General features: G+C 47.4%; 1 protein-coding gene across 1 annotated transcript in view; it reads right to left on the minus strand.

Annotated features, from left to right (window-relative positions):
• Positions 1-5,103, minus strand: part of SLC41A2 (solute carrier family 41 member 2) — an 89,315-nt gene extending 84,212 nt beyond the window's left edge. Inside the window, exon 1 of the mRNA XM_036019516.1 lies at positions 5,006-5,103. The gene's annotated coding sequence lies outside the window, so the exon portion shown is untranslated. The remainder of the gene's footprint in view (positions 1-5,005) is intronic.
• Between the last annotated feature and the right edge of the window lie 4,371 nt (positions 5,104-9,474).

Here is a 9,474-nt window from a genome sequence, read left to right on the forward strand (position 1 = left end):
AGACCAAGAAATTTGAGATTGATATTTGAAAAATGAGGCATTCAAAGGAATATGTGGAAAATACGTATCGGGCTCTGATTAAACCTTTTCAATGCCTTGTCATCTCCTCTAAGATAAATCCAAATCTTTAATAAGGTTAATGAAATCCTACGTCATCACATAATCATCCCCACCTGCCCTGTGGTCACGCCGGACTCCTCTGCTGACTACACAGCGCACTGCCTAGCCAGCGTCTGTGTGACCCACTCAGCTGATTTCACAGCCTGCTGGTAGGTGCCTGATGCCTGCAGCTTGAAAAATGCTACTTTAATCTCACCTATAGGTGGAACCTAAAAAAAAAAAAGTAAAGAAAAATGCTACTCTAGTTTACAAGGCTCTCACACTTCTTGGCCTTTCCACATGTTCTTTTTTGCCTGAAACACTCTGTCTCAGCCTCACTCTCCCCACCTACCTGGCTACCTCACATTCTCCTCTGTGATCTTAGCGCGGACCCTCTTAGATTAATTACTTCCGCCTCCCCTGGGGTCCCAAAGTACTCCACGCTTTCTCTCTTTCGCTATGCTTTCTTGGACTTGGACTTGTCTTTCAAGGCTGCAAACTCCCTGAGAACAAGTTTGCCCACTGATGAATTCTGAGGGCCTAGCCTGGTGCCTATTACACATTCGACAGAACATATATTGGAGCAGTAAAACAAGAAAATGGACTTGAATAATTATCTTTAACCACACAATGAAATGCTCACCCACTTAAAAACTGCTTAGCTATTTCCAAGGAGAACACGGTCTTAGTTTTAATTTGATAAACAGTGACTAAGTTCTGAAGCGAGCCTACAAAACACTACTGCCCACAGCACAGCTGATGACAGATAGCTGCTTCTCCCCCCCTCTGCAAAGACAACAGCACGCGGGACTGAAGCGACACCTTCTCTCTCTTCACCCCTGCAGTGGTGCCTCCTACGGGCAAGCGATTTACCTACTGGCTAAAATAGGGATAAAGGTCAGCATTCCAGGAAGCCCCACCCCTGAGCTTTCACTGGCTTCCTCGGATTTGCACACCTCTGGCAGAAGAAAGTTTTCCTTTCTATTCCCACTCCTACAAGATAAACTCCTTGCGATGGGACGTCCCCTCCCTGCCGGAGGAGAGATATGCAGCGTTCCAGGTGCTGTGGTGCTGAGTGGGGAGGCGAACTGAGGAGGAATAGAGTACTAAGCTAATTTCTCCAATCCAGCTTTATCAGACATGACAATGAAACTGTATTTTAATACTTTAATCCTTATCTGGCTTCATGAATTTGATCTCACTGCGACCAAAATCTAGAGAGAGGGGTGTACTTAGCACAATGGAAACCTTCCACAGGAACAATAGCCATTCCAGTCTGATTCTGGGTCTTAGAAGAGTAGGCAGGGCGGAGCAAGCTGGAGGAGATGGAATGGGCAGGACAAGAAGGTTTCTTCCACTTTTCCTATTTAGAATTTTTTTCTTGGGCAAAAATGTCTGAATAAGTTGAATTTGTCTTATACCCTGCAACCATCCTTTCTAAATTGTTTCTCATCCATGCTTCTCTCTCTCTTTTTAAATATTTTATTATTTATTTATTTATTAAGATGGGGGAGAGAGGAGAGGGAGAAAAACATCAATGTGTGGTTGCCTCCCACGCACCCCCCACTGGGTACCCGCCAGCAACCCAGGCATGTGCCCTAGACTGGGAATTGAACCCAGGACCCCTTGGCTCACGGGCTGGCACTCAATCCACTGAAACCCACCAGCCAGGGACCACGCTTCTCTTTTTTCATCTTCTAGACCCTGCATGCTGTCCAAAGATCCCCCTTCTCAACACCCACACATTTAGAACTAGAGCAAGTTTCACCCAAACCTCCAGCACGTTCCATGATCCCATACTGTTCACCTCTCTTAACCCACTCAGGTCAAAACTCGCACTTCCTCAGTGCAGTTGATCGAGGGAAAAGCAATCTGATTGCATCCACTCACCTTAGACAAATGATCTGACTGACAGTCCTCGCTTTTGAACCCTACTGGATAGATTTTGTATTTTATTGTAAAGTCATTGATATCTAACTACAGCAATCTCAGAGAAATAATGAGGCACACCTAGACGTCTGCCATAAAGGAGATGGGTCCACTCCGTCCAGCTTTTTCCAGGGATCACGTCCCCGAAGTCATTCCCACTGCCCTCTCCAGGAGGCAGAAAAGGCCAACTGGAGGAAATGCTTGTAGCTACAAGATATTTCTGCATCCCCTGGGTAAGTCAGGAACAATACTAGGTTGGATAGGTTATATTTTTGACGTGTGACAATCATCCCATTGGCTAAAACAAAAAATAATAATACTCAAGTTATATGCTGAAATTACTAGCCACCTTCTACTAATGGAGTTACTGAGGTGAAGTGTTTCCATTGTGTTACAGTTTGGTAGTTGAGGTGAAGGGCTTAAGAAGTGCACATTGGTCCTTACAGATCAGTCATGGGGATGTGCAGTACAGCATAGGGAATATAGTAGCCAAAGAACATATATACGTGACCCATGGACAACAGTGTGGGGATTGCCTGAGGGAGTGGGAGGAGAGAGTGCAGGGGGTCAAGGGGGGGGGAAATGGGGACAACTGTAATAGCATAAACAATAAAATATAATTTAAATTAAAAAAAAGAGTTTATTTGAGCACTGAGACAGCGGCAAGGAGCAAGGTCTCAAGTGCTCCTTCACGCACGCTTTTAATAAGTTACTTATCCATTACTTCCACTTGGAAATCTTTCATTTTATTTGCTATATAGCATTTCTGGGGTTTGGTAGAACACTTTTGAACAGTCATACTACAGTAATAGAAAAATGGGCCTGAATTCCCAGTCATTCCAACTGTCATGCCTTTGCAGGGGTTTTTGCAAAGAAGGGCCTGAAGCTAATGCTGAATTTGCATACACTCGGAAACTGACCACAGAATTAGCATGGCAGCATCCATTCAGGAGGAAGTGGCTCTTAACTTCAGTGCCGTCAAAAAACATTTATGTGCCACCACATGTAAATGTAATTATAATAAAGACTACACACACTTCAGAAAATAGGATCTTCTACTTCGTGTGAGAAGCAGGTGAAATTTTAATTAATAGGTGATGGTTAATTTTCATTAGTTTGTTTGGCTAGCCCCCAAAATAAGTTCTCTGTAATTAAAATGATAACCGGCCCTTTTTCCAAAGCAAGCATAGACTATATAAACATGCCAAATATGTGTGTGTGCTCTCTCTCAACTCTGGTCATGAACACACCTTTTGTAGCTTTTCTCAAAATACTAGAAAACAGAAAAGGGCGAGAAGATGCCCAGGAATTGACAGGGTATTTATTCTGAAAGACTTAAGTGGCTCTTACTTATCTTTCCTCAGTAGAAGCATCATGTTGCTTAATACTGCACTGATTGTCTTTATCAGTCAGTGTTAGCCCCCAAACTATTCTTTTCTATAAATGAACATGATAATTCAAGAGTAAAAAGAAACAAGTAACTCAATTAAAATAAGGGCAAAAGATCTGAATAGACATTTCTCCAAAGAAGACGCACAGATGGACAATAAACACAGGAAAATATGCTCAAAATGATTAGTCATCAGGGAACTGCAAATCCATAACGCTTCACCCCCCCAGGATGGCTAGAGTGAAAATTAGCCAATAGACAATAAGTAACAAGTGCCGGTGAGGATTCCAGTGTAGAAACTGGAACCCTCATGCACTAATTGGTGGGTATGGAACATGGCACCGCTACGTGGGAAAAGTGGGCAGTTCCTCAAAAGCTAAATATACATGTATACCCAAGAGAAATGAAAGTACATGCCCACGTAAAAACATCCACAAATGTGCACAATGGCCAAAATGTGGAGACATCCTTAAAGTCTATCACCTGGTGGCTGGATAAAAATAAATAAATAAAAAGTGATACAGTGGTACACCAATAAAACGAAGTATTATCCAGCCATTAAAAAAGACTAAAGTACTAATTCATGACCCAACATGGATGAACCTTGAAAATATTACACTATGTCAAAGAAGTCCCTCCCCCAAAGCCACATGTTAGATGACTCCGTTTTTATGAAACTTCCACAATTGGGTAATACACAGACATGGTAAGTTAGTGGTTGCCAAGGGGTGGGGCAAGGGGGGAATTAGGAGTGACTGCTACTGGAATCGGGGTGTCATTTTGGGGTGATGACAATGTTCTGGGTCGTGGTGATAACTGCAGAACTTTGTGACTACACTAAAAGCCACCGGTTAAAAGGATGACTCTTTATAGTATGTGAAATATCTCTCAACACTGCTCAATTACAGAAAGAGATTGCATATATGGGTAATATACATGTAATGTAATACAGCTAACACATACGGATATGTAACCTCTTTCTGTAAATGAACATTTTGGGTTTTGTTGGTTTTTGTTTTTTGGTTTTTTTTTTTTACCGAGATATAGTCCACATATATAAAGAATGAAAGAACACGGTGACTCAGAGCAAATGCCAAGCCCTGAAACAGTGGATTTGGGGTGTGCACGAGCCTGCCTCGAAACCCCTCCATCCGTGGTCACCTCCCACCCACCACTCAGCCACCACCCGCTGTCTGGCCCACAGTCCTGGCCCGGGACGGCCCACCGCGGTAGCCGGGGTGCGCTGCCCTCCCGTCCGAGGTTGGGCAGGCGCGGCGGGCCGGACTCCCTCGTTGCGCTGCCCGCCGGCCGGGCGGGGACACTGCGGCTCAGGCGGACCCCGCCGCGCGGCGGATCCCCGCTCCCCCGGCCCTCCCACCCCCCGACTCCAGGGTCCCGAGCCGGGGTCCCACCCCGCCTCCCTCCGGTACCCGGGATGACCGCGAACCCAGCACCCCGGCCAACGCCGAGACTTCCCTTCTATTACCACCTGCCACGGAGCGCAGCGGCGGCCGGGGTGGAGAGGGGATCCCGCCTCTTAAGACCCGACCGAGGCACCTGGGGCGAGGAATGGATGGGAGCATTCACCTAGTGCCCCCGCGGCGGCGGCGTCTGCGGCTGCCCTGGGCCCGCGCCTCCTGCCTGCTCGCGCGCCTCCTCGCGCCCCGCGGCCCCGCGCTGTCAGCCCCGGAGCCAGCGCCCGCGGCCCGCTCGCTCCCGGCCGGCCGCTCCGCCCCCGCGCGGTGGCCCAGCGCAGGCGCAAGCGCGCCACCGCCCGGGGCTGAGGCTGGGGCTGGGGCTGGGGCGGGGGTGGTGTCCGGAGGTGGGGGCGGAGTGGAGTGGGGGAAGCCAGATCCTGGTGATGTGGCCGCAGGGGCGGCGACCTGGAGCGGGAGCACACTTTGCCGCCCCGTGAAAGACGCCGACTGGGGGCCGGATGGAGATGAGACCGGTAGAGAAGGGCTGTGGCTTCTTCTTGGCTGCCCTCTCCATCCCCACCGACCCACGCACAGCCACATCACCGAGTGATTCTCGGTGCGAACCCCCGAATCTATGACTCATGGTTTATGTTCTCGGTCCAAGGGTTAGCTGGGTTCTTTTTTCCTTCGCACAGACTGGGATTAAAACCAAGGTACGCTCTCCGGCAGCGCAGCGCTGACACGGGGAAGAAGGGATGGACCACTGCGAGGACAACACTCAGGGCACCTCCCAGCATCCTCCCAGGGCGGGAGAGGTGCACCAGCACAGTGCACGGGGGCTGTGGAGGTGGCCCGGAGGCCAGACTTTTCAAGTTGGCCCGCACTTGTTCTTAAATCTAGGTAAAAAACGAGCCAAAGTTTGCAACGTAAAACCAAGAACACATTTTATTTAACAGCTATTTATTGAGCACCCTTGTCTATGATTCACGCACACAACGGGCTTCGCCCCGGCGGGATATTCCACTGAACAAAACAAAGGCGTCAGTCCTCGGGTATCGATGTTAAGGGAGAGACTGTCATTTTAAAGATTACACAGCTAAAGACAGTCTTTTCCTCCGATTAAAGCTTCCACTAACTTAATTTCACACCACTGATTTCGTAGCAGCTTTCCAGCGGCTAAAAGACACCAGAGCATACCATTATCCAGTTTTTTCTCTTCTGCTTTTCAGTCAAACTGCTTTTTGACCTTCAGCTCCTGGGTTAAAAAAGAAAAAGTGCTTCTGTATATCCCGGCCATCTGCAGTCAAGCGTTTTAAAACGGCCCGTGCAGTTGTTCCTCACCCCGAAACACAATGAGAAGTGAAAGTGTCATTGTAAGGAATATGGAAAAACCAGTGTTTTGACTGTATTTCCAGTGGTTGTGTTCTTAATGGTTTTTAATGACATGTCACTCGAAAGTAATTAGCTGCTCTTGAAATTTTGCCACAAGTGAAGTTCCAATCAGAGAAGCAAGTGTTCTTCCACTGGGTCTTGCAGTGTCTCAAGATTTCTGCACTAAGCACACACACAGAAGAGGTGGCCGTCTCCAGGTTTTGAAGACTGTAGCGCCATTTTTTTCTGAGAGAGTGGACAGTTCCCACTGCCCTAAACTTCATGGGTTGGCAGGTGGTGGGTGACCTTCTGCTTAGGCAGTGCTCTTCATTCTGTACGCAACAACATAATGTGTATTTTTTTTTAGGTATTTTAAGCTTCAAGTTGGAACCCAAACTTAAATTAGATTTCGACCCTGGAAATAGCTCAAGGTGGAAGCAGGTGAAAAGATATCCCGTTCTGAAACATCAGGTACTACAGGTAGAGGCAACGTTATCCCTTCATCTTCCGCCTGATCGCTAGCAACTTAAAATGCAGAGCGAGTGGCTTAGAATGGAGGATGTGTATTAATCACTGTTGAGATGATGGCTAGACAAAAGCCTAGGCGTTGAGTGTGTGTAACAAAGGGATTGTCCGCCCCAATGGGGAAAGAAAGAGGAAGTGACATTTAATCTGAGCCTTGGGGTAAAAAAGTGACTTAAATCTGAGCCTCGAAAAGGAGTAGGACGGGCAACAAAAAGGAGGGGTGGGGAGTACACTCAGAGAGGCTGAAATTGCAGGTTTGAAGGCTCTGTGGTAGGAAGGTGTTTTCCGCCAGTTCAGACCTGAGAGGGTGGGGGGCGTGGGTGGGGAGAGGCCTGGGTGACTGCAGTGAGATGAACGGTTCTGCAGGAGAGGTGGGCCGGAGCCTGGGGGGCAATGCCATGGACTTTGGACTTAATCCTACAGACAAAAAGAAGCCACTGAAAAGTTGGAGAGGGTCCATCTGGACACGATCAGATTTGTATTTGTATTGTGGAAGACACTTCTGGCTGCAGTGTGGGCAATGAATAAGAAGGAAGCAACAGAGGATGTATGAAGACCAGTTTGCGGCAGAGACCAGCAACAGAGACTGGGAGAAGATAGCGGACTGAAGAAATAGATCGGGGTGAACTGTAAAGACTTGGGCTTTGACTACAGGTGAGGGAGAGAAAAATGACTCCCAGCTGTTTAGCATGAGTTTATGAAAAATAATGTAAACGTAGCCACTTTAAAATGGAGTCACTGGCATCCCAGAGAAATTGCTTTGCAGGGCTTACTCCTCAAAACTCAGGAATTTTAAAACTGAGCAAACAGACCTTTGGAGTTGGCCTAATGTAGCATTGTATTCCAATCAACTGTGTATTGTGACTAGGACTGAAAAATTAAAGACATTCTTGGAAATACACATCACTATGTGAGTTTCTCTGAACCTATAGAAATTCCTCCCTTGTATTGAGGTAATTAATCATTCCCCTTCCCTTTTTCATAAATACCTCTTGCCTTCATCTCCTAATCAAACCACAATTTGGGTTTCTGCCCGAATCATTGCTTCTGGAATAGTTATTCTTTGGATCTCAAATAAATGTTGTTACCTCTTACTTTAGCCTTTTTTTGTGTGGTGGTGGGGGTTTAACAATACAAATATGCATAGGTGTATATCCCATAGGGTGATAACTATTTATGAAAATAAGAGATGTTTGGCGAGTTTGGGGGCAGGGGAGGGGAGAGACCGGTAAGTTGTTTTATATAGAGTGATCCAGGGAAGTCTGGCTGGTCTGAGAAGAAAACTGATGCAGACAGCGGCCCACAGTGTCCAAGTCATTATGGATGAAATGAGACATTCACACAGACTACTGGGTCCGGTGGAGGAAAAGGGACAGCTTGGATGTTCTCTCGAGGGGAGCAAAAGCCATGGCCTCCACCATAACAGGCCTTTATTGGGTTTCTCGTCACATTACATGATGGTCCTCATTCACTACCCACAGGCTTGCTTTTTACCTTTTACAGAAAACAAAGGAGCCAATGCCGCTAATCACATCACAGAAGAGGGATATTTGCAAATGAAAAGGCAAAAGTGTTTGACCGGTTACACTCATCCCTGGAAGGTTTAGCTTGGATTTTAGGAAGTTGCTTTGCAGTAAATGTCCTCAATTCAGGGTGAGGGAGTTTTAGCAAAAAGCAAGTCTAGGTACGTTGCAGGCCTGATTCCCTACAGGAGAACCTATCCGTGGGCATGGGTCCTGTGCATCTCGCAGTGGGAGCTGGGCCCACGCCACCAGAATGGTCTCCTACAAAAACAGTGTGGATAAAAAGAGGGATTCAATGAAAAGTAACCTCACAGGGTGATCTAATCATAAATTCCTAATGGGGTAGGCCATGGTGAGTAATCACACCCCAGGCATATAACTTTCGAGTAAAAGGTTTATCTTTCCCTTAAGCAGGCCTGCTCCATTGTTTCTGTGCATCTGAGTTAACACAGCTTCGAAATAACCCCTCCAAGAGAGCACATAATCTTAACTATCCTGTAACCCCATCCTGCCTTCCTCCCACCTTCAAGTACCCCTCCTTAAATTCCTTCCTTAATCTCAAACGCATAAAAGAGACTGCAAAGTGTTACCTTCTGAAATGTTTAGCTCAGTCTGCTGAGATCTGGCCTCCAGGTGTATCCTCTGTTTGGCTCAAATCAATTTTTTATAAAAATTTCCTCCATTAACAGGAGGGAGGGAGCAGCCATGTGCTTTGTGCCGGCACAGCAAACACACAGGTCCTGAGGCAGAAGAGGGTATGTTGTGTTCAAGAGACAGCAAAGGCTTGCTGTGTGGCTGGAGTGAAAGGCTCAGAAGGGGTCGTGGCAGCGGATGCAGTGAGAGAAGCAGCTGGAGGCAGGTCACGAGGCATGCAGGCCACTGGAAGGCCTTGGGCTCTCAGTCTGAGTGAGGCGGGGACCACCGAAAGATCTGAGCAGAGGAATGGCCCTCTTGGACTTAGGCTTCAGTGGGCGAGGCGGGACGCTGGAAGACCCCTGCGGAGGCTTTCACAATAATCCAGGTGAGAGGGAGGGTGGCCCAGACCAGGGTGGTCGCAGGGGAAGTGGCTGGACTCTTGAGTGTTTTTGTCTGAGAGCAGAGCTGGCAGGCAGGATGTGCTAATGGACTGAACGAAAGGTGTGAGGGAAAGAGAGGCGTTAAGGATGCCTCCAAAGCTTTGGTTCAAGCAAGTGTAAGAAGGGCATTACCATTCCCCGAA

Source organism: Phyllostomus discolor, chromosome 2 (genome assembly GCF_004126475.2).
Source record: "Phyllostomus discolor isolate MPI-MPIP mPhyDis1 chromosome 2, mPhyDis1.pri.v3, whole genome shotgun sequence".
NCBI lineage: Eukaryota > Metazoa > Chordata > Mammalia > Chiroptera > Phyllostomidae > Phyllostomus > Phyllostomus discolor.